This window comes from Felis catus, chromosome D2 (assembly GCF_018350175.1).
Source record: "Felis catus isolate Fca126 chromosome D2, F.catus_Fca126_mat1.0, whole genome shotgun sequence".
In the NCBI taxonomy this organism is placed as follows: domain Eukaryota; kingdom Metazoa; phylum Chordata; class Mammalia; order Carnivora; family Felidae; genus Felis; species Felis catus.
Genome location: NC_058378.1, coordinates 81649599 through 81674467, shown reverse-complemented (window position 1 = coordinate 81674467; position 24869 = coordinate 81649599). Strand labels below are relative to the sequence as shown.

General features: G+C 50.5%; 1 protein-coding gene and 1 long non-coding RNA gene across 6 annotated transcripts in view; one reads left to right on the top strand and one right to left on the bottom strand.

Annotated features, from left to right (window-relative positions):
- The window catches only part of ADAM12 (ADAM metallopeptidase domain 12), a 349535-nt gene that overhangs the window by 107980 nt on the left and 216686 nt on the right, over positions 1-24869 (top strand). The window lies entirely within an intron of this gene.
- On the bottom strand, positions 7050-13979 carry LOC123381027. Of its 3 annotated transcripts, XR_006587531.1 has the most exons (4): positions 13454-13979; positions 13265-13326; positions 8903-11043; positions 7050-8158 (listed from the first exon to the last, which is right to left on the bottom strand). It is a non-coding gene; the product is annotated as an uncharacterized LOC123381027 (long non-coding RNA). The 3 variants fall into 3 exon arrangements; XR_006587529.1 differs by lacking the exon at positions 7050-8158 and having other exon boundaries at positions 8632-11043; XR_006587530.1 differs by lacking the exons at positions 7050-8158; positions 13265-13326 and having other exon boundaries at positions 8632-11043.

Below are 24869 nucleotides of genomic sequence, written 5' to 3'. Positions count from 1 at the left end.
TGCCTACATTTGCCATAGATTTTACTAGTTTGACCTGCAGAGTGAATGTCTATTTCCTTTATATCTGTGTTCTTAAGGGGACCCTTCCCTGTGGCATGTCCCCACTTGCTGCCATTGCTAATGGGCACTTTTATTTTTTTATTATTATTTTTTGATGTTTTTAATGTTTATTTGTTTTTGAGAGAGGGAGCGAGAGAAAGAGATACAGAGCACAAGCAAGGGGACAAAGAGAGGGGGAGACACAGAATCCGAAGCAGGCTCCAGGCTCTGAGCTGTCAGCGCCAAAGCCTGATGTAGGGCCCGAACGCACCAACCACGAGATCACAACCTAAGCCGAAGTTGGATGCTTCACCGACTGAGCCACCCAGGCACCCCACCCTCACTTTTATTTTTTAAAAAATATTTAAGTTAGGTGTTTGGCCCATCAAGCCATACTATGAGGGTTTCCAAACCTTTCCTACAAGTAGACGTCAGCCAGCTGGGTTACTTGTACCGGCTCACTTCTCAGAGGGCGACTTTATTTCCGCAGGAGCCGGGGAAGAGGCGCCAACCTCTTACCTCTGTGTAGAAGGTACCCAGCGAGCACTCAGAGCCACTGCAGTGGACAAGAGAAGAAATCAGAATGTCACAGTCGCGTGTAAAAGTCAAGTATTAGAATAGCGTTTTCCCACAGCACAATATTTAGCTATTTCCGAGCAGATCATGTGCCTGAGAACTTTTAAGTGAACAGCACCAAAAAAAAAAAAAAAAAAGTATGTATGTATGTGTGTATATATATATATATATATATATATATATATATATATATATATATGAGCGACTTAGTGCTATTGTGGTGAAGGACAGCACAGGCTACCTCTCTCAGTAAACAAACTTTACAAAACTCTTGAAAACAGGGATTTTGCAGCCACTAATGGACCTCAGCTCGTTTTAACAACTTACTGTTCGACTCTGCAGAGCTTGGTTTGTCCGCTTAGATCCTCTGCGAGCTTTGGTAAAAAGCATTTTTCTTCCGTGTCACATATGCTCAGATATCCAAGAAGGTTATTTATTTTACTAGATAAATTGGAAGCCTCGGGCTGGGATGTGATCATCCTGATGAAGCCCAGGCTGTGCCGCGTGAATTGAGGAATTAACCTCTCGAAGCCTTGGCTTGATGTCTGTAGAATGGGGATCCTCAAGATTATCCTGTTGTTTTAGGAATTAAATGAATAATCCGTGAAAGGAGTCAGTGTAGAGCCTGAGGCGCAAGGAGTGTCCCTTAAACATCAGCTGGTGCTGCTGGTATTGATTCGGTATCTCTGACCTCCTACCACGTAGCGAGCATTGTACAAACACTGGGGGCCAGTGGGGGACAGAGGAGATGCAGTCCTGGCCCCGGAAAGCTTGCAGCCTAGTGGGGTCTTGAGATGTCAAAGAGGGGAGGTTACCAACAGTGAATTAGGTGGTGATGAGCGTTGGGCGCACCTAAGAGAGCGCGAACAAGGGGAAGGAGGGAGTGGGTGTCCGCCAGGAGAGGCCGACAGGCCCGAATCACAGCCACCTGTGAGAGGAGCCAGGTGCAGAGGAGGGAAGGGTTCGGGGGGCACCAGGTGGCTTACAGGGCCAGGAGGAGGCTTGGAGGCTTACCTGGCACCAGCTGAGGACGGACAGAGAGCACACCCACCAAGCCTCGGACGGGTCCCCGCTCTGTCCCGCACGCCACGCAGAGCCACGGGAGGCTGGAAGTGGAATGCCGACAGAATGAAATGTGTGCTTTAAAAATGACTCCCTATGGGGTGCCCGGGTGGCTCAGTCGGTTGAGCGTCCGACTTCGGCTCAGGTCATGATCTCACGGTCTGTGAGTTCGAGCCCTGCGTCGGGCTCTGTGCTGATGGCTCAGAGCCTGGGGCCTGCTTTGGATTCTGTGTCTCCCCCTCTCTGCCCAGCCCCCCCCCCCCACTCTCACTGTCTCTCTCTCTCCCTCAAAAATAAGTAAACGTAAAAAAAATGAAAAGAAATACATTAAAAAATGAATTCAATAATACATCTTTTTAAAAAAAATTTTAGGTTTATTTTGAGACAGAAACAGTACAAGTGGGGGAGGGGCGGAGAGAGAAACAGAATCCTATGCAGGCTCCACACTGTCAGCCCAGAGCCCGATGCGGGGTTCGAACTCATGAAACCGTGAGATCATGACCTGAGCTGCAACCAAAAATCGGATGCTTAGCTGACTGAGCCACTGAGGCGCCCCTGTAATACATCTTAAATATGTAACCGAACTAACAAATATCATAAGTAACCAATTGACTACGTCCACAATGTGTGTGTATATTTATATAAGTTGTGTATAGATATATGGCCAAAGATCCTTCTGGTATCTTCTCACTGTGAAAATTGAGAAGCCATTCTCTTTGGGATTGCCTTTATCTTTAGCAAATATGACAGATACCTCACTTCCTAGCTATCCCAGGCACGCACTCATAAGGACACTTCACTTTGACCAGGAATCCATGACTTTTGGCTAAAACAAATCACCTGCTCATCAATGTCCGGCATCATTTGCTCAGCCGAGTCTTGCCTGAATCCTTGGAAGGACTGATTCCTTTTTATTCTAACCTGCGCATTCACATCTTTTTATCTTTGTTCTCAGCTCCATAAAATGAGGACAGTGCTATTTCTCCGCCCATCTCCACAGTCGATGGATGAAAGTTATTTCGTTGAAGCAGTTCTGGTATTTTATATGAGATGTAAATTCTTTCGCAATTGCCATGACAGGTCGTATTTCCCCATTTTTCTTTTATTATTGTGCATAGAGTTTTATTTGAAGAGTCAATAAAAAAATTTCTTTTTATGCAGCACAGAAGTACGTTACCACTTCTGTGCACCTGAGAAACTTGGTTTCAAATCACGGATTCTCGTGTGCGTAATGAAGGTCTTCTGGGTTCCGGGTTTATTTGGGTCCGAAAGCGTTACCGCTGCTGATGTCGGTGTGGTTCTTGCTTTCTCTCAGCGGCGAAGAGGCCACCTCAATTCACAGGGCCCTTTTTTTTTTAATAATTTTTTTAATGTTTATTTCTGAGAGAGAGAGACAGAAGCGACTGAGGGAGGCACAGAGAGAGGGAGACACAGAATCGGAAGCAGGCTCCAGGCTCTGAGCTGTCGTCACGGAGCCCCACACAGGGCTCGAACCCACAAACCATGAGATCATGACCTGAGCTGAAGTCGGACGCTCAACCGGCTGAGCCCCCCCAGGCGCCCCTAAAACGGTCCGCTTTGATCCCCGAACTGCGGATGATGAGGACGCTCCGGGCTTTCTTACTCAGGAGGTGGTGGTGGGAACACTGCAGCGGGCGCAAGGGACACCCTGTCTCACGTTAGTCCTTCCTGGTCTGTCTGCGGAGGCTGCCATCAGGTCGTGGGTCATTGCATTTTGCAGACACGTTGTAGGGTTAGGTGGCTGCCGTCGAGTGCAGGAGAATCCCTTCCGGCCACGCATGTGCGGGAGGTGGGCAGGCTGGGGGAAGAAGGGGCAGCATGGGAGCCGTGGGCCGGGGGTTGGACAGGGACTGGGAAGCAGTTTGGGAGCCACAGCACAGCCGGTGGACAGCGGCCGACAGCCAGCCGGTGAGGGCTCTGCAAAACAGAAGGGGCAAAGCCACACAAGTGTCTTTATGCCATTGTCCTTCCGACCTCAGAGCCACAGGAGCAGGGCTTGCTAGGCTGAACTGGCCTTTGCAGTGTTGGTATCAGTAGGAACGAGGCTTCTGGGTAAATCCATTCTGCCCATGCCCGGCAGCTCCTACTTACCCTCATCTCCGTCAGCCTTCCAGTGACTCAAGGGGACACTTCCTTCCAGTTAGTCTTTTTTTTTTTTTTTTTTTTTTAATTTGGTATAATCTCTGCTTCTGTGAACCAGGCTATTCTCCAGATAAATGAAGTCGAGTCGTAGATTTGGAGCGTTTCCGAAATGGAAGTGGGTGGAAGGGAGAATGTCTCCTGGAATATAAGCTCCTGGAGGACAAGGTACCGGCCCGGTCCCTGGCTCCCTGGCTAAATCCCTGGTACCCAGTACCACAGTGGGTGCTCATGTCTTTGGATGCTTGAGTGCACGTTCGCGGCAAGGACCTCAAGGGTCATGTGGTCCAAGTCGTCCATTTTACAGATGGAGCCCTGAAGAGTAGAGAGGCACACGCCCAAGTTCACCGAGGTCACATGGCAGGGGGGAGGGGTCAAGTTGGAAATTAACACAGAGCTCCAGACGACAAACCCAGTGTTGTTGTTTACTAATACATCAGAATTGTGATTCCACTCTAACGGGGTCGTGGGACTCAGTGCTCAATGCCTCTCCCTTCATTCATTTGGAAAATATGATTCCTCTATGCCAGCCAGACCAGTGGTGTTCTACCCTGCTTGCCCATTAGAATCACCTGGAAAGCCTTAAAAAAAAAAAAAAAAAGAATCCCTAAGTCAGATGCTTGGTTCGGTTTACCTCTCTCTGTGTATCAGTGGGTTTTTGGTTTTTTTTTTAAGTATTCAGGCGACTTGATGAGGCGGCAGAGCCAATGGAGCCTGCCAGTGCCCACCCTGCCCCCCACCGTGCCCTTGACTCAGGACGCCCTTGGACAGTCCGCGCTGTGCGGGTTTGGCTCCTGGTGGAGGTTGCAGAGACAATGCCACCGTGCTCAGCCCCGTCTGCCCCCAGACGTCCTCTGCCTTTGTGCAGACCACTCACTGAGCTTCAGGTGGGGGCAGTTAGCTTCATCCTTCTCCAGACTGTGTCTCTCCCTTGTCCCCAGACACAGCCCTTCCGGAGCCAGGTGCTGCTGGGGATCCAGAGAAGGATAAGATGAAGCCCTGATCTTGAGGGGCTCTTACTACGCAAGGGAAGCCACGTCTGGGTATTTGTTAATACCAATAGTACCAAAACCGGTTTTCCTGGACACCTTTGCTATTTTTTTTCTTAAAGCGAATCGCATGGCCATCCACACCTTATCAAAGTTTCAAGAGCCTTTTTCGACCTTCTGGGTCCTCTGTCATAAAGGGACTGAGGTTCAAGGGCAGGTGTGTGTGATTTGAGAGTCAGGGTAGGAGTCAGGGAACTGGGACCGAATGCAGATGAGAGCATTCAAGACCCCATCCAAAGTGGTCACGTACCTGAGGTTACTTCCTGGGATACAAACCAGCAACATCTAACTTCCTTGCGAGTCAGAACCAAGTCTGTTCGCGTATCGGGCCTCTCAAACCCTTGCTGAGCCCAACGAAGGAACCACGGGGAGTGAACCACGAACCACACCCGCTGCCCTCCATGTTGCCTCTGGCCAAGCGCTCTGAGCCTGGACTCCGAGGTGGGAGCCCCACGGAGGGAAGCGTTGCCAGAGAAGCTCCCAGATGAGCTCAGAGAGGGAGCACCCGAAGCTGCCCAAGATGATCCCCACTTCTGGTGGCCAAAGAATGCCCATACGGCAGCCACCTCTCCAAATGCCACGAGGGCCGGTGGACAGGGTGAGTCTTGGCCAGATGCGTGCCCTCTGTGCCTTGTGAGAGGGGACCCAAGCCAGGGAGGAGAGGCTGCATCTAAGTATGGTTTTACCCAGCGGGGACATTTTTGCGTTGACACAGTTTTCTGTCGGTGTCCGGAAACATGCACGAGGGAAGGGCAGCTCCCTCGAGATGACTGTGCACCCAGCGGCTCGGAGGTGGCCTGGGGATGTGGCTGCAGGTAGCCTGGGGGCGTGGCTGCAGCCCAGGGAAGGAATGACAGCAGTCCAGGAAGGGCCCGGGCGAGTCTGAGATGGACACTGGGCAGCGGGCCCTCGAAGGCGGACCCCCAGGCAAGGTGAGGGTAGGGGCTGAGAGCCCATCTAGGGAAGGAGCCATTGTCAGGAGTGGGGGGCTGTGTCTGGGTCACGGCTGTGGGCCCTGCAGGCCAGCCTTGGGGCTTAAAGAAAACAGAAGCAGCCAACATGGCCGGAACATGTTTCCGCCGAGCACTTTCACCTTCATTTAGTGCTTCCTTCACCCCCGTGAGGCATGTGCTGGCACCGTCCCTATTGCAAAGAGGTGGAAACTGAGGCACAGCAATATTGAATGACTCCTGCCAGGTCACACAGCTGATTAAGTGAGAGAGCCGGTGCCCAGACCCAGGCCAGCAGCCTGCAGGGCCCTGGCCGCTCTTGTGTTCATGGCTGAGGCCTGGCCATCCCTCGGGAGTCTCCCAGGGGAAGGGACAACACTAACACGATGAACGGCGCTTCCGCAGGCAGGACAGGGTGGCAGAGGGACCCAGGGAGCCGTGGGCAAGCAGCCCCCCAGCTCCCCCTGAGCAGAGCCCTGGGTCGGGCTCACCCCCGTGGGACTGGCCTCAGCTCTGGCTGTGCCCTGTGATGGCTTACCTCCAAGGGCAGGATGTGGGGGGGGGACTTGTGGACCTGCTGGGGAAAGAAACAGGGGAGGCTGAGGCTTAGCTCAGCCCCCATCTAGTGCCCGATGCCCGGAAGCCCCTCCACAAGGGTGACCTGGGTGGGATGTGAAGGCCCCCATCATCCTTCCCTCAAAGGTGTTCCTTTAAAAAAAAAAAATCTCTTTAATGTTTATTTTATTTTTGAGAGAGAGGGCGTGCACAAGCAGGGAAGGGGCAGAGAGAGAGAGTGCGTGAGAGTGAGAGAGTGGGGGAGGGACAGAGAGAGGGGGACAGAGGATCCATAGCAGGCTCTGGGCTGACTGCAGAAAACCTGATGTGGGGCTTGAACCCACGAACTGCGAGATCCTGTCCTGAGCTGAAGTCGGAGGCTTAACCGACTGAGCCACCCAGGTGCCCCTCCTCCAAAGATGTTCCAATGGAAAGTGAGTCCAAGGGCTCTCGGGGGACCCAGAGTTCTGTCTTGGGGGCGGGAGGTCCCCCGCTTATCCAGTCTACTGTGTGACAGCAAACGGGTGTCTCCTCCTAGCCTTCCAGTGGGTTCATTTGTGGACAGCATATTCGCTGGTTTCCTTAACATGAGAGGTTGGCTGGTTGTTCCTACGTGGGCTAAGCTCGCTTGTGAGCAGCCTCCCCCTGGAGAACAAGGGAATGATAAGCTAGTATAAATCATGCTGAAAGGAACGAGCCCTCATCGTGAGTCATTAGGACAGATGACACACTGGCGAGCAGATGAAAACCCTTTGATGAAGACCAGTTGTGAAAGCGCGAGTAATGCCAAAGAAATGCGTGGTGGTGACCCAAAAGTTTAATGTATGCATTTCCCCCTTGCTCTGTCTCTCTCCCTTTTTATTTTCAAGACATTGCTGCAGTAAATGTCACGAGTGGTAAAACAACATTTCCTGTGCTCAGACCCTTGGGAGAGAGGTTCAGGGAAGGACGGATCCGGAGGGATGCGTTTCATCAGCGAGTGCTAGATGCCTTTTGGCACGGTACTTAGGTAATGGCATCAGAAACGGGGATCAGTCCTAGGGAGGCGTGTCCTGTCCTGAGAAAATAGCCCCCGGGCAGAATGTCCACTCTGAGCCTGAGAACGCATTTCAGCACATGGATGAACTCACCACCTTGACGTGCCCCAAAGAAGGGACCGTGGGGTGACAGATGCCAGCTCTCTCCAGCCCTACGAGCAGCAGGAGGCAGTGGCCAGATGGCTAAGCCATCGGCTCTGGACACAGGCAAGCTGCTCTGTGTCCCTGCTCTGCCACTTTGCAGCCAGGTGGCCTGGGCAAGTCCCCCGACTCCTTCAGCCTGCTTCCTGCTCCGAACAGAGACTCGTGATCCCAGCACCCACTCATTGGGTGGGCTTGGCCGCAGGCAGCAGGAACAGACCCTGCTGACCTCGGAAAGGGGATCTACAGGAAGGATGTGGAGTCGATAAGAGAAGAAAGTGTGAAGCACCGGGTCTCAGATAGGATGAGGGCCGCTCAAGTCTTGTTGGAAGGCCCAGCGGACGAGCTCATCAAGGTCTGATAAGGCCAGTCCTTGTGTCCTCTTTCAGGGTCAAATCCTGGAGAGAGTATCCAGTAGGTCCATTTAGACACGCCCCCACCTCTTGGCTGGAGGAAAACAAGGCACTTACTTTGGCCGGTGGGGGAGGCAGGGCTTCAATTACCAGAAGAAGGAGGCAAGAATGTTATGGGGATTAATGGACATCATGCATGTAGAGTCCTTGGCACTGTGCCCGCCACATGGCAAGAGCTGAAAAATCAGATGTTGTGTATTAACCATTATGCATGGAACGATGGATAGCAGGTCAATAATACAAGCTACTCCAAGTAAGAAGCTAAGGATGCACGCACACAAATGAGTACAATTGAAATTGGAAATCGGAATGAGACCGGCGGACTGCATCGATGTCGACAGCCTGGTGGTGATGTTTATCATCCCAGAGGTCTGCAAAAATGTTACCAATTGGGGGAAACTGGGCAAGTTGTACAGAGGGACCTCTCCGTGTTACTTTTGACACCTGCGTGTATTTCTACAAGGATCTCGATAAAAATTTCAGTTAGCAAGAAAACAAACAAAAACACAAAGAAGAAGAAAGCTAACTACTCCCAAATCCTAGGAAGTTTTTTGTCCCCATTGGAGTTTTTTCTTCAATTCCCCGTCCACACCCTCCTTCCCCACCAAAAGAACCCCCCCCCCAGAAGAAAAAAGCTGTTTACATGTAAGACACTTGACAGGATTAAAAATTATTTTTAAGCATTTGAGAAAAACATGGGATATAACAAAAGTGCAAGGCCAGGGCAGAATGTTCCCTTGCTAAAAATCCTCCTCGTTGGACATTTGAGGAGCACACACATACGCACCGCCCTCCCAATAAACATGTGAACAACACATCAGCCTGGCTTGTCCCCACTGGTTTATCTTAGGGCTGTTTGTCCGCCAGTCTTTTCTCCAGAATGTCAGTTTATTTAAGTAAAGGTGGGCCCCTTCACTTACAGCGAGTGTCAGCTCGTGAGGGTCCTGTTAGGTCTCTTGAGTCCTTGAATTCCTGTTTACACATTCTGCGATGCTGCTGCAAGAAGGAACCTCCTCCAGGCCCTTTGAAGAGCCCTGTGGTCCATATGCTTGGCTTCCTGCTTTCTGTGGTCCTGGATGGACTGGAGCCCCTGCCCTGGTGGCGGTGGAATCTGGCCCCGCACCAGATTCTCGCTCATTCGTTCTTTTTCTGGTTCCTCCAGCTGACATTTATCAGCGATCTACTGGGCAGGAGTCCTTGTGCTAAGCAGAATGGACACCAAGATCCAGGTCCCAACGTGAAGAAATTTACAGCCGGATAGACGGTCACGATAAGTGCTCCAGTATGACCAGTCAAGGCAGTGGGTCTGTGTGTCCTGGGCATATAACTAAGTGCTGGATGAATTCGGGAGGAAAAAAGCTAATGCAGCCATTTAAACACCTCGAGCTCCTGCAGTTTGACTTATGTTGTAGGCAAAGGCTACATACTGGGGTGGGTTTTCCCAAGCATCTCTACGTACTCGTAAGCTCTGTTTCCCCTTGTAGAGTTAAACACGCTGTGCCTCCAACCACCACCACTAGCTGGCACACCCACTTTGTGGTTTAGAGGCAGTAGAGACCTGGGTGTTTGCATTTGACTCTATTAACCATCAGACGTGGCGAGATTTTAGGAGGAATGGGTTACAGGATTTAGAAATGTCTTCCAGAGCCAACTGGAAAGAGAGGAGGCCAGGAGTCAGGACTCAGGAGACACAGAAGCTGAGTGGTCTCAGGCAGATTACTTAACTGCTCTGTGTCTCAGTTTCCTTAAACCGTAAATGGAGCGGTAGTTAATTGTACTCATTGGGTGGTTCTGGGAGTGAAATAGGCGAACACCTGAGAAGCACTCCTGGAACGACCTAGCTTGTGGAACGTGCTGAATGACGTCCCCAAACACTCACATGTCTTTGCATGCTGGCGAGCCGGTCAGAGGGCAGAGATGTCTGCCAGTTGGCCCCAGAGGGCAGCGACGGGCCAGCGGGTGGAAGGTATGGAGTACAGTTGGGGAAGCCAAGGCAGGCATCCGGGCGGGCCCCATGGTGATGCAGTGGCATGTGTGTGCTAGGTGAGAGTCAGAAGCACAAGGAAGGACAGAGGTGATCACTTACCGCGTGCCGGCCTCTGTGTGAGTGCTCTCGCGTGGGGAACTTGGCTCGTCCCATCCGTGTGAGTCCCAGTGTGTAGGTGAGAACCTGGCACATAGAATAGGCCTTATTTCGAAAAGAATGCCTGAATTTTGGGCTTTGATTCTTTCCGTAACCCGATGACGTGTAGGATCTGTGATTGCCGTCCACATTTTGAAGGTGAGGAGATGAAGCCTGAAGGAGCACGGTACATGGCCCAAGTAACGTCAGTGATGCGCTCTGGGGCCGGCAGAGGGTAAGGGCCTGGGACTCGAACCCAGGTCAGACGCTTTCTCCTGCCGTGCCCTCCCAGGGCCTGCCGGCCTCACGGCCCTCAGAGACGCTTCTGGTTCGCAAGTCTCTGGTTTGAAGAGATTACCGACTTCCAAGAGCCCGTCGCTGAGTCACTGGATCACTGTGGGCGCTCCGGAAGCAGGCCCCATTTGTATTTCTGGGAATTTTCCTGAACGGCCAGACAGAAAAGGAGGTGAAGTTATGGCCACTGTGTGCTGACTCTTTTGTCTCTTCGTTGCCACCATGCTGATTTGAGAGGGATTTTTAGAGTCACGCGTTCGTTATTTATGGTTGACGTTTGTATTGGTGCCAATAACTAGATAGCCACAAAGAATTCCTGCTTGGTGACTTATTCTCAAGGTCGGCGCCCAGGCTTGTCTTAAGTAATTCGCTTTCTTCTTTGGCTATGGAACACCATGACTCAGGGCCAGGAAGCTCGTGAGTTTCTCAGGACCGATCCAGACCCTGGGATTGCCCATGTGTCACGGACGGCAGGCTCTCCCCTGAATGTCTCGCAGTATCTGTCAAGGGGACGAGGGCTTCCGAGTTCCTGTTTCTGCTGTCGATACGTGAGTGAAATTCAGATAGCCAACTCTGTTGCTGTGAAATTATTCTCATTGCTGGCTTTGCTGACATCGTACTTGAGTGGAATCAAAGCCATTTTGTCTAGGAGAAAGGGTGAGAAGAGTTAATATTATACACAAGCGTTTTAGATGGTGATATTTTAGAACCGTCTCCAAAGACGGTAATGCTTAGCTAGAGCACACACCAGATTCTCCCTAAGCATCCTTCCGTTCTGACTCCGTATGCAGCATGGTGTGGTTTGAGAGGGACAGTTTGAGGCTAAACACAGAAAGGGCTTTCTTAGGAATCACTTTCAGATCTTTTAAAGGATGATTGGAGTTATTTTCCAAAGAGAAATGATTTTATACACTTCTGAAAGGATTTGCCCTGGAATATTAAGTGCAAAACTTCTTTGCCATAGGAAAGTAAAATCTTAAACATGTACCCGCCTGGATGGCCCGATATTAGCAGAGTTTACGTTGGGGTTGTCCATGGGCGTTTTCTTGAGGACGTTCTGAACGGTTAAATCTGGGATATTTTATGATACCTTCAAGATAAAGCAAGGAGTTGGGGCACCTGGGTAGCTCAGTCAGTCAAGACGCTGACTGCCAATTTTGGCTCAGGTCCTGATCTCCTAGTTCGTGGGTTCGCGTTCCACATCAGGCTCTGAGCTGACAGTGCAAAGTCTGCTTGGAATTCTCTCTCTCCCTCTCTCTCCCTGCCCCTCCTCCCCTTCTCTTTCTATCTCTCAAAAAAAAAATTAAAGAAAAATATAAAGCGACGAATAAGCAATCACTCTCAACTTCGCACTGATAGATCAACAGCCCGTGGATGTCTTTTCATCCGTCTCCGTCTCCCACTGTCTGAGAAACAGGGGTACCATTTTGTCCCTGGGGCCATTTTATTTGTTTTCTTTTCTTTTACTTTATTTTTTGCCTATCATATTTATCACTTTCTCCTCCAGGACTCCAGGATTTTTGTGTCCTGGTATATTCTCTTTGCCTTTACCGTCTTTCCTGGGCCCTCCCCCACTTGCTCCTTCCTTTCCCTCCAAATGCGCCCTGACCTCTCCATTGTTAAAGAGTCTATATCCATCCACCCATCTACTCATGCACCTGTCCATCCACCCCGTCGCATTTTTCTCTTTCCTCTCGCGGCCACGCTGTGTATAACTGGGGTCCTGTCGCCCACCCTCTTCTGCTTCCAATGCCCGCCTCCCCGCCCTCTTCTTTCAGAGACCTCCAAGGCAGGGCCACTTTCTTGTCAAATCCAAAGCCTCTTTTCTCAGTCCACATCTTCCCTGCCCTCCGGCACTGTTATCATCCTGACCTTGAGGGACGCCCTTCTCTGGCTTCCATGGTGCCCTTTTCCCTAGTGTCCCAAACTATCTCACTGTTCATCCCCTTCCTCCTCGAGCCTCTAAGTGTGGGTGGGCGCGAGGGCACACAGTCCTCGGCCCCAGGGCCTTACTTTTTTAGGCTTTCTCTGAGGCCTACCTCCCACTGCTGCGGGTTCCAAGATGCGTGCCTCTGGCCCTGACCTTTCACCCACTGTCCAGTCCTCCAGGGATGTCCCCCTAACGCCAGCCTCTCCAAATGTGAGTTCCTGGTTCCCCCTTGCCCTCCGCGGCTTCCATTCCCAACTGCATGCCGTCTCGGGGTGACAGGACCCCGTTCTCCTTTCACTGTCCACATCCGGTCCGCGTCCTTGTTTCTTCCTTCAGAGACTCTCTTGGGCGTGTCCCTGCCCGGCTCCAATTTCGCATCTGTGCACATGTAGGGCGTTCCAAGTCTCCTAGATGAGCTTCTAGAAATTTCCCGCCACCAGTTCACCTTATAAAGATGCCAGACTCGGGTACCGGACTTGTCGCGTCCCTCGCTGTGTCTGCCGGAGCAGCCTGGGGCGTGTCCCTGTTGTTCACTCACCTTCTGAGCAGCGGAAGTCCTGGGGCCTCAGGGTAGCTCATAAGTCCCTATGTCATGACGGCAGCTTCCTGTCTGTATCTGTTGCTGCTTACCGCCCTCCTCCTCCACGCAGCCCCCTCCCAGATCACGCACCCTCGGTTTCACCGACATGTAGTTATCCCTCATTTCAGACACCCCTGGACACTGACCTCCCCACGTCCCTGCTCGTACAGCGAATTCGCAGCCACTCGTGTTCTAATGTACAACCCCAGCGTCATCTTCTCCAAGCTTTTCCTGTTCGCAATCTACTGCTCCCCAGCCCCTGCCCCGCCTCAGCGAGTTTTCCTCTTTATTCCCTTACAACTCTGTCATCACGTGTGTGTTCCATTAAATCCATTCATCGGTCTGCTCATACTTACGGAGTGGGAGCTATTTGGGATCTGACATATGGCATCTTCTCTCTGAATCCCCAGCACGAGACCTAGAAGTTAATAGATGCCGATACATACCGACTGAATGAAACGTTAAGTGACGCTTTCCTCCTGAGAAAACGGGGTTGGGTCCCTGTGACTCGGCTCATCCAAGGGCAGGCATTGCACCATACTTACCCCGATTTTCCAACACACAGTCGGCTCAAGCTCTCCAGAAAACCCTGGAGGCGTGTGCCCTCCCTTTTCTCTGCCTCCAGAGCTTGTCCGTCTCCCTCGCCGTCTGTTGCCCTCCTCTCCTCCATGCGGTCTACAGTTACCGTTCACATACAGCCGGTACCCTGCACGGTCAAGTACTTGAACGTGTTCTCCAGCTGTCTTTCGCTAAATTTGTCTTATCTCCCAGAATCGTGTGTGAGCGGAATGAAGACAGAGGCCACACTAGACGGTTTTTTGAACACCACCGAATCTGGATTCGTGGCGTGCACATAGCTGTACATCAAATACTTGATGAGTTGTTTAGATATCTCATAGTTCATTTCCAAGTATTCAAGACCATCAGCGTCACGGTTTAAAGGCTGAACCCTGATGCTCTAATCGGAGTTGCCAAAACATGAGTAGGAGTCTGGAAATGACTAGAATTTCAGCAATAGAGAAACTTCCTGCCCCCAGTCTGATTCAGTTGGTAGTGTTCCCTTCACTAGACTTTAATAGAGCCACAAATCTCTTCTAAACCCGTTTGCTCTAGAATTGAAAAGAGCTCACATGTAGGGGACCGTCACTGACGCTGAGCCTTGAATTATGCAACGTCACGTCTGCAGTGTCCTGGGCCCGTCAGAAGCCCTCTGAGCTCTGCAGAGTAGCGAGAGTCTGATGCCAGGACGAAAGATGTTGGAGTCTGCTTTCATTTCACTACTTCTCAGAAATGCCTAGATGCTTGTCTAAGAAGCAGAGTGTTTTTAAAATTAGTATTCTTCGGGGCGCCTGGGTGGCGCAGTCGGTTAAACGTCCGACTTCAGCCAGGTCACCATCTCGCGGTCCGGGAGTTCGAGCCCCGCGTCGGGCTCTGGGCTGATGGCTCGGAGCCTGGAGCCTGTTTCCGATTCTGCGTCTCCCTCTCTCTCTCTGCCCCTCCCCCGTTCATGCTCTGTCTCTCTCTGTCCCCAAAAAAATAAACGTTGAAAAAAAAATTAAAAAAAATAAAATAAAATTAGTATTCTTCTATTCATAAAGCCGGTATCTGTAAAAGTATCACTTTCATCCCCCCTAAAAAGAAGTCGTTAAAAACATATTCACCCTGAAAGTAAAAAACCAACCAACACCACCAACAACAAAAACCCATCCTTTAAATGTTTCAGCTGGGCCTGGATGACCTCCCCAAACGCACAGACACAGAAAGTTGCTCCCCACTGGTTTATACCGAGGGTGATATTAGTCCCTGCCTCGGAAGGAGCCAAGAGAAGCACATAAGATGAGCACAAAAAGAGCTTTGCTCAATGTGGGGCACACAGTAAGAAATCCATAAAGGTTCAGCTGGGTTGTAATCACACACTCGGGATTGCAGTTCGAAACTGTCACCAGTTGTCCTTCTACGTCGCTTGAACATCTAAGAGCTGGGCCACAAGGACTTGGTGGCTGTTGGTGGCAGCTCCTTGGAGCAGGGACCTCAGGCCCGGGCTCCTCTGCGACAGAGGGTGGCCAGGATGCTGCCTGTTCAGCAGCTGCGGGCTGAGTGACGCGGTCACGCTGGCCTCCTCCTGCGACATTCTGCAGTGTGGAGACGGGACGAATGTCAACCGGGAGAAAAGAAAGGATGACGTCATGGCCTGCTCCACATGGGAGGATGGGTGGCCTGGGTCCCACCCCTTTCGCTGGGGGGTTGGGGGTGGGGGTGGGCAGCCTCCATGTGGAGAGCAGAGGAAGGGGCCCTTCCGTGAGATCATACTAGTCCACGACACTTTGTGACCGATGTCAAAGCGAGGCTCCTTCTCCGCGTGTCTAAGGCCAGAGCTGGGACGATCTGCATCTACTTGTTTCTTCCCAAACGTAGGCGTCCTGAGGCACCTGGGACCCCAGCCATGGTTTTCTTTGTCGTGTGCGTGGAAAACCGCGAGCGGGAATTTTTGCACCGATTCCCACTCAAGCGAAGCAGGGCCGATCCCCGCTAAACGGGTTTGCTCGGCGTGTTATCAGAGGGTTTGCGGGGACCCGCTGTGGGCTGGTGGGGGAGGAGCCCATGACTTGTGAACTGCTGCGTTCCCAGGGTCTCACCCCCCCCCCGTCCCCCATGCAATGCCAGGCTGCTTACATCGTGCTTAATTCTGCATCATTTGGCCTTGATTTTGAAAGCCCTTGGGGGATTCCATGGAGAATGAGCAAGGCTGTTCAGTATTTACTGCCGAACCAGAGCTACAGCTCTATCCCCTGCTTGTAGAAAAGCCTTAGCACTACAAGTCTGATTTTACAAAATAGGTGAGTGGGGGGTTCCTTACAATGTCAAGGGTATTTTAAAGTATGTTTTTACAACTTGACAGAGTCTGGGGAGAAAAGAGACTTAAAACTGAAGTGCTCGTTGCTGCCGCCAATTGAAAATGAATCACAAATGAAGATAAATCACCCCTGAGCGTATAACGCGGAACAATGGGAAAATATTATCAGAATTGTAAAAATCTGATTTGCATGCAACTTCTCAGAAACATAGCCTTGCAAGCATAAACCGAGGCAAGCAGACTGACTCTTGCAAGGGGAGGAAAAATCAGTCTGAGATTCCAAACATGTATGTCAGGAGATGATTATTGGATTTGAAAAAAAAAAAAAAAGCCGCGTTTTACAAAGTATACCCCACCGGCTCTCTTTGCCCTGGGGGATTCCAGTGAGCGTTTATAAAATGCACTGACTGCCAAGACGCTGTAGAGAGTATCAGTAAGACTGTTAATAACACAATTTACTAGGTATCTGCCGCTTATATTTATCCTGCGCACATATCGTCTCCACTCCTTACGGTCATCTTACAAGCGTTCTTCCCCCCATTTGATACACGGGGGCATTCTCAGAGTGTTTCCACAGCTCAGCCCAGGCCCCGCGGCCGATGGGGGACAGCGGCAGAGGTCACTCAGTTTATCCTGGCCTTAAACCTACCTGCTCTCCCACACCTTCCCAGCGTCCCCCCAGGCAAGCGAGAGGCCGCAGGGACCAAGTTCTGGCCACGGCCTCAAACAGCAGACGGAACCTTGGCCCAACATATATGTTATGCTTTTCAGGAGGGAGAGCTGTTGCCCGAGACAGAGATTCTGCAGGTCGGAGCGAAGGCACGTTTTCTAAGAGACTGGAGGAAACAATTTACTGAATGACATTTTTTTAGAAGTCGCTGTTATTTGCTAGCTGTGATTTTTTTTTTTTTAAATTGAGGTATAATTCACCTGGCCTAAAACTCACCGTTTTACAGTGTATAATTGCTGTGGTTTTTAGTAGATTCACAGCGTCGTGCGGCCATCGCTGCTCTGCAGTTTTGGACCATTTCCTTCATCCCCAGAAACCCCATACCTGATAAGGTCACGTCCTAGTCCCCGTTTTCCCTGCCCCCACCCCCTGGGAGGCACTAATCCTTCTGTCTCTACGGACTTACCGATTATTCTGGACATTTCCTATAAATGGAAGTATGCGATACGTGACCTTTTGTGTCGGTCTTGTTCACTTAGTGTCCTGTTTTCAGGGTCCGTCCACGTCGTAGCAGGTGCCAGTGCCCTGTTCCTTTTTCTGGCTTGATAATATTCCACTTGTATGGAAACACCACACTTTGCCTATCCATTCATCAGTTTCTTTTTTTTTTAATTATTTCTTTTAAATGTTTATTTTTGAGAGAGAGAGAGAGAGAGAGCGAGCGCAAGCAGGTAAGGGGCAGAGAAAGAGGGAGACACAGAATCCAAAGCAGGCTCCGGGCTCTGAGCCTTGAACCCATGGTTCCAAGGCAGGGTCCTTGGGTTGAACCCATGGACTGTGAGGTCATGACCTGAGGCGAAGTCAAGACGCTTAACCAACTGAGCCACCCAGGCGCCCCTCCCTTCATCAGTTTCTGAATGATTTTGATGCCACGATAAATTTTGTTCCAAAAGGTTAGGTTGGTTAGCAAACCAGCAAGCCTGAGTCCGCCCCTAGCAAACATGGGCCATCGTCCGTCTAGCAACACCTGCGGCAGCCAGATCTCCAGTGGCTTCTTGTGGTTCGAGAAATAACACGGAAACTCCTGACAGAGACCTTCCCACCGTCAGCCTCTTGCTGTGTGTTTATTGTGTCCATGGTGGTGCGGGATGGAGGAGGAGACCCACAGGAAATAAGTGGACACACACATTTACAATAAACACACAGTTATCGGTGAGAAATGTACTTTTAACACAAGGGAAGGAAGCGGTAGGAAAGAGGGAGAGGTGGCTGGTCAGCTGTGCACTCTCCACATTCAGGCCAAACAGGTGGCAGCCAGAACCTTCCTGGCAGGCAGAACCTTCCAGGCAGAGAACAGAACTCGTGGGGACTCTCAGGCACAAAGGACACACCTCTTTGAGAAACGAAACGACCAGACCCCCTGAGAGAGCACCGCTCCTACATGTCGTCTAGCAGAGTTAGTTATGTCGATCCTGTTGCACATTACGTCCCTGGTACCCATTCCCATAAGAGAATCATTAATCCAGAATCAGGTCGTACCTGTTGGAAATACAAAGCTGAATAAATACTCTACGCTTTAAATTGATTTCTAAAAAGTGCATGTCATTGCATACAGTCATTTATTTTAGAAAGGTAGGATTTGTTCTCAGTGCACCAAAGCTTTGGGCTAGACGTCCCCAATTACTCAGAAGGTTGGTGGTTAGAAGTCCAAAGAGATTTTTGCAAAAGCAGTGAGGGGAAGTCTGCTGACCTTGCACTGGTGACATTTCCAGCAGATTCCCTGTTAGGTCGTGTCTCACAGGAAGGGCTGGATCCGCACCTACCTTCTCAATAGAGCACCGCTGATTACATCAGAGGTCCAGGGAAACGATGTGTTTTTCTTTTTTCCCATACACCTTTTATTTCCGCAATTTTCATACCTCCAGTTAGAAAACATTGACAAATGATAGATACATGCAGGGCTCTTTGAATTAGTTCAGCCTCAAAAGTTAATCTTTAACCCTGACATTTTTGCTGGAAATGGTTCTCCCTTACTCCCACAACAAAAGAATAAAATGTTGACACAGTTTTCACTTCTTAATTTTGGTTTATTTCGGCTCCCAAGGTGCCCACTTAGTCAATGTGATCAAACTCACAGAACCTGAGGCCTAAATATTTAAGTCCCTGAAACCTTCTCCTTTATCTCCTTGTCAATGAATAATTCATTTGTCTGCACAGCCTCTGAAGCAGATCTGCTTTATAAAAGAAAAAGGGGGGGGTACGTAATAGACCAGAATAAATGCCGGTAAAATTTCAGGTTTGCCCTTGGAAGCTAAGCTAAGATTTTGAGAGAGAGAATGAGTTTTTGGTTCTCGAGGCTTCTTAGCACATAACTATGGATTTCTTTTAGGATCTATTGACTGGAAGTAGTATTGACATAGATATTTAAGCATCATACCACACCAATTCCTATTGTAGAGATTATATTCCATGTTGTGTTAATTTCTAGAACGTTCTACCAATTTTTAGACTTACCGCTTAAACTCTCAGGAGTTAACTTAAAATACCATGGTGGCAAGAGTTCGGGGACCTCATTTTCCACAACATATGTGCTCGTCAAAAAGAACGAAAGTTGAATTCTTACAAAGAAAACCCTTTTAATGACTTTTTCAGCGGACTGTTTTGGATGACTTTTTTGTGTGGCCAATGGCCATCCTTGCAGACCAGCAAACAACCCTGGGGAAAACTTCTCTGTCAGTGTTCTTACTAGAACGAGGAATAGGGTAGTGGGTTCCACATCTCTCATCATCCAGAAAAGGAGGCATAGTGGCTTTAAAGAAAAATCTCCAAATTTTTTTTTTTACATTTCTTTATTTTTGAGAGACCGAGCACAAGTGGGGGAAGGGCAGAGAGAGAGCGAGACACAATTTGAAGCAGGCTCCAGGTTCCAAGCTGTCAGCACAGAGCCTGATGCGGGGCCCAAACCCACGAACCGCGAGATCATGACCTGAGCCGAAGTCGGACACTTAACCGACTGAGCCACCCAGGCGCCCTGAAAATCTCCAAATTAAATAGCCCAAGAGGGTACTTGTTTAAAGAGTGCTGGGAAATGTGTTAATAAATGCAGCCGCAGGTGGGGGCCGTGTGCAGTTGCCCACACGCATGGGTGATAAAATGCAGACGGGCTGTGCTCAGTTTTGCATTGTTTTAGATTCTCTGCAGAGGAGGCCCCGTGTTGCCTGCCCCCGCCACCGTTGTCTCTAGGGGCCGTCCCTCCGCCTGGGTGATGCCACCTCCAGGGCTCTTGTCCATCCTCAGTGATCTGATCGCTCCTGAGACCCTTCCCAGGGCTCCTCCTTGCCGGTGCTCCCCCCCTCCCCCCCACACACATACCCTTCCACCCTACAGACAGACTGGTGTTTCCAGCTCTGGTTTCTCTGGAGTTCCAGATCAGTCTGGTATTTTCTGGAAACCGGATTGCCCATACCCAGCTGTCCCACAGGATCTCAGCCTCCGTAAATCCAACGCTAAGCTGTAGTTTTGCTCTCCTCAACCCCCATTGTCCCTGGGGCTCCACATCTCAGGCTCCAGCATTGCCACTCACCCAGCAGCCCAGAGTCAGACCCTGGAGAGTTTCTGGAATCGCCCGGTGTGCTACCTGCATGCACAGGGCGTGCCGATGCCGGCTTCGGCACACCTTCCCGATTCCTTTGATTTTCTCGCTTCCGCTGCTGCTCGCCTGGTCCCGCCCGCCCCCCTCCTCTGGGAGCTGGACAGGTTAACCCTGCAGGTTATCTCCACCCTGGACAAAAGTGTTCTCTCCTGAACACAAAGTGTTCTTCCTCCTCCCTGAGGGAGGCCATGTGCCACCCCAGGATGACACTGATCCCTCTGGTGCAGCACTCAGAGCCTGCCTGAGCCCCTGCGCCCCAGCCCTCCCCTCCCTATCTGACCCTGAACTCGGTCCGTCCCCTGGGCAGCCCCTGCTTGTACCACACTCCCCACGGCCCCTCATCTGGCCAAGTCCCGCCACCGTGCAGGGTGGCTGTCACCTCCTCGCATCGCTCAGCTCCCGCGAACCTCCGTGCCTCCACGTTGTACCTCCTCCCATCCCGCAAGCATCCGGGTCCTAGGATCCCACTCTCTCATTCCTGGTGCCACCGCCCTGGTCGAACGTCTCCATTATTTTTCATGCGAGCCTGTTGTTTTTAAACGTTTTTAAACCAGTGGAGTCCCTTCCTTCAAGGGAAACCCAGAGCATAAAGTGGGGAGGGAGCAGGAACTGAGGAAGACGCTGGAGGAGGAGAGGGAGGAGGTAAATCGTAAACAGTTGCATGTTTATTGAGCCTGAGCCGAGCTTGTCCCTATGCCACTCGGGCTCTGGACCTCGGCTCCGCTGGGACCCCGCAGCCCCGTGAGGTGGCAGATATCATCTCACAGACAAGGACCACACTACACTGCGTGGGGGGCGTAGATGACCTGAAGAAGGGGAGAGGTAGGGAGAGCAGAGCCACGGCACCCCCTCGCCCTGGGCTGGGTCTCCCCGCCCTCGTCCGATGCTTCTCGCTTCTTGAGCTTGTCCTGTCTCCCTCCAGGTGTGTTTTCTCTTGCCTTTGACCGCATTTGCACTGCCATTGTGTTGCTCCCTCGCGGTGACAGTCTCCTCAGGCTCGCCCTTGGTCTGTGACCACTGACCAATGGCGGCCTGGTCTGGACTCAGTGGTCCCATGGAGCACGGATGGAGCCTCTGGCTCTTCCCATCCCCCCCCCCAACTCCTTGGTGACCCTTTCCCTCTCCTCCCATGTCCTTCTGGCCTCAGTCACAGGAGCCCTGCCTGAATTTCCCACCCACAGCATGATGCCTTATTAATGTCCCGCTACAGTTAGCGGGCCAGACACACGGCTCTGCACCCCTGAGTCGGGGGGCTTCCTCCCGGTAACCCGTGGTCAGATTATCCCTGCTTGTTTCCTGGTATGAACATTGATGTCATCAACCCTTCCTCTTTGGGGGATTATTCCTGTTTTCCAGAACTAGCTGACTCACCACCAATCTTGGATCTCTCTTCTTATTTACATGGATGGAGCCACGTACAAATCTATACTTTGAAGAGTAACCACCCAAGTGGGCCAACAGAAGCGTAGATACCTATGTGTGTTTCTGTTTCCCCGAGACCAGGCACATCTTGAGCTTCGATACTGTCCCGTGTTTTTATATCCTTCGTGGCACTCAGCTCATTATTTGGCACTGACTAAGCTATTCCATAAGCAACGAAAGAATCATATTGTCGAACTATAAATGTTGCAATTTGATCTGTTGTCTAAGCCTGTGTTTGTGTGTTGGATCATGTGGCTTACATGCTGTGTAATAATAGAAAATATTTGCATTGGTCTTTGCCCCAGTTCCTTACACAGGGCTCTTAAATCCTTTGTAATTTCCTAAGTGATAAGAGTGCTAGACACATCGTTTGTTATAATACTTGGTCTTTGACTCTGGTTCCTGATGCAGAGCTCCCAAATCTCTTTGAATTTCCCGGGAGATAGAATATCTTTTGTTCTTTTTTTATTTTTTAAGTTTATTTATTTATTTTGAGAGAGACAGAGACAGCATGAGTATGGGAGGGGCAGAGAAAGGGAGAAAGCATCCCAAGCAGACTCTACACAATCAGTGCTGAGTCCGTTGTGGGGCTTGAACCCACAAAGCCGTGAGATCATGACCTGAGTCGAAACCAAGAGTCGGACGCTTAACCGACTGAGCCACTCAGGTATCCCAGAATGTCTTTTGTTCTAATGAGGGGCCTGTGTGTTGACTCAGGGATGGGGGCTGGCCAGTAGAAAGACCAAATCACAATTAGAAGCTTGGAACTTTTAGCCGTACCCCTCAGGGCAGAGGGGCTAGAAATGGAATTATTGATCGATCGTGAGTACATGATGAACCCTGCAAAAAAACCCCGACAGTATAGGGTTCAACCGTATGAGCTTCTGGGTTGGTGATCACATCCATGTAGTGGGAGGGTGATGCACCCCAACTACACGGAAGAAGCTCCTGAACTTGGCACCCTATGGACCTCACCCTGTGTATCTCTTCATTTGGCTGTTCATCAGTACCCTTTATCACATCCTTTATTACGGTAAACTGGTAAGCATAAGTAAGCGTTTCCCTGAGTTTTGTGACCTGTTCTAGCAAATGAATCCAAAGGTAGGGGCTTGTGGAAACTTGTGATTTGTAGCTGAGTTGGACCCAAGTTGTGGGTTAAGCTGGGGACCCGTGGCTCGTGATTGGCATCGGAGGTGGGTGGCAGTCTTACGGGCCTGAGCTCATCACCTGTGGAGTCTGCATTAACTGTGGTTACTGTCAGAATTGAATTGAATTGAATTGAATTGAATTGAATTGAATTGAAGGACACCCAGCGGGTTGCTTGATCTATGGGGGAAAAAACCCCACATATCAGGAGTGTTGTGAGTGTGGTAGTTGTGGAAGAGTAAAAGAGAAACAGGCGTGCATTTTTCCTTCATACATGCAAATATCTGTCAAGATGATTGCCTTCACGAAGTGTTCTCCACATTTGTATATTTGAGAATTGGCAACAGCCGTCTAACTGCCTTCAAAGAAACAAACATCGCTCAGGTGCTTTCTGTCTGCTTAAAGAGTAGTTTTCAGTTTCTACTGACATGCACGTTTTATCATAACTGCTGTTATTATAAACGCGACTCATGAGAACTATATAAAATACAGAAAACACAGATAAGCAAAAAAGAAAAAAAAATGGCACATAATCTCATCACTTTTTGGTGTGTTTCCTTCCAGTCTTTTTTCCGTGACATGCATGAGTTTTTGACTCGCGGTTTTCCTTGGGTAGGATTAGTGCACGTCCCGATTAGCTGAGGAATTTCTGCTGTGTTCAGCCTGCTGTGTGTTACCAACCCCGTCACTATTTCCCGCAGGAGGGATAGCTACGGCAGCTTACACTTTCTTTACCATAGAATTGGTGTATTTATTTTCTCTTCTGATGCATGCAAAGACAACAATGATATATTGCCCCCGGCTTAATCTCTTCTCGTTTTCCTTTATGGAACCTTTGGGATACAGAATTGTGTGTACAAAGGACACGGAATACCAAGTGCAATGTATGAATGCCGTTGCCACTTTATCTGTGATCGTAAATCCAAGAAAGCTTTACCGCTGCGTTAATGCAGTTCCGATGCAGATGGGGTACACCGTGCAACAGGCTAGTGAAGGGATTCCCCTGCTGGGAACCTTGAACTCACAAATGTTCAGTAGCTACAGGATGCTCTCCCTTCTGCTAGACTTCTAGACGCTCGTGGAGCTTCACGTTCTGATCTCTCTCACCACGTGGTGGGTCTGCCTCCTGTGTCTCCACCCTCTCTCTCCTCGCCAGCTCCTATGTAGCCCATAAAATACACCAGCCTTGAAAACATGCCTCCTTCCCCCATCTACCCACCCACGGATCCTGCAGTGCCCCCTCGCAAGCTCACCTTCCTCCGTCCTACCGTCCCTCTCTCTTCCCTCCTCACCCACACCGGCCCTTATTCTCTATTTCTGCTACTTCTGTTCACTCGACCCCCATGAAATTTTCTGGTGCTGACCTCTGTGATCTGTGTTTGGCACAGCCCCTCAGTTTCTCCTTCTTCAGTGCCCTCCTCACCTGATTCCATGGCCCTGGGCTCTCCTAGTTCCCTCTGGTCGCCCACAGGACTCCCTTCCTGCCTCTTCCTCGGCTGCTCCTTCTCCTCTCAGGTCTGAAATGACCCCTGGGGGAGACACATCCTCTGGCATGATGTGAACCCCCACCGCTTTGCTGATGGAGCCCAAATCTACATCTCTGGGCCCCCAGAAGCTCAGCCCGGAAGCTCAGCCCCAGGCCTCTGGAATAGGACATTGAGGTCGCTGCCTGGGTGCTTCCCACATGCGCCGCAAATGCAGCATGAAGATATCTGGACTCCACGGCTTTGCCCCGCAGACACCCTCCTCTGTGTTCTGTGTCTCCACCAAGGATCCCGGCACCCACCCACCCACTTGGCCCTCTGACCCTCTCATTTCCTGACATCCCATGGATTTTAGATCATAAGTATTTTTTCCCTCCTTCTCACTCCTGCTGCAATTTCCCTAGTTGTGACCTTCAGCAGAGTTCCCTGGGACCACACTGATAGCTGCCTGACCACAGTGCAGGTGGTTCTCCCGTGATCAGCCTGTTTTGCCGTGCATCAGCAGCGGAGAGCTGATACCTGAGCTGTTGGCCTGTGTGGCCGAGGGAACATGCAGGTGATAGTTGGGACCAAGGAGGGGGCAGATTTTTGTTTTGTTTTGCTTGTGGGGGAGGTGGACATATGCATTTCCTACTGCAGCTTAAACGAATTAAATTTAGTGTCTCGAAACATCACAGGTTTATTATCTTCTAATTCTGGAGGCTACAGGGGAGAATCCTTTTCCTTGCTTTTT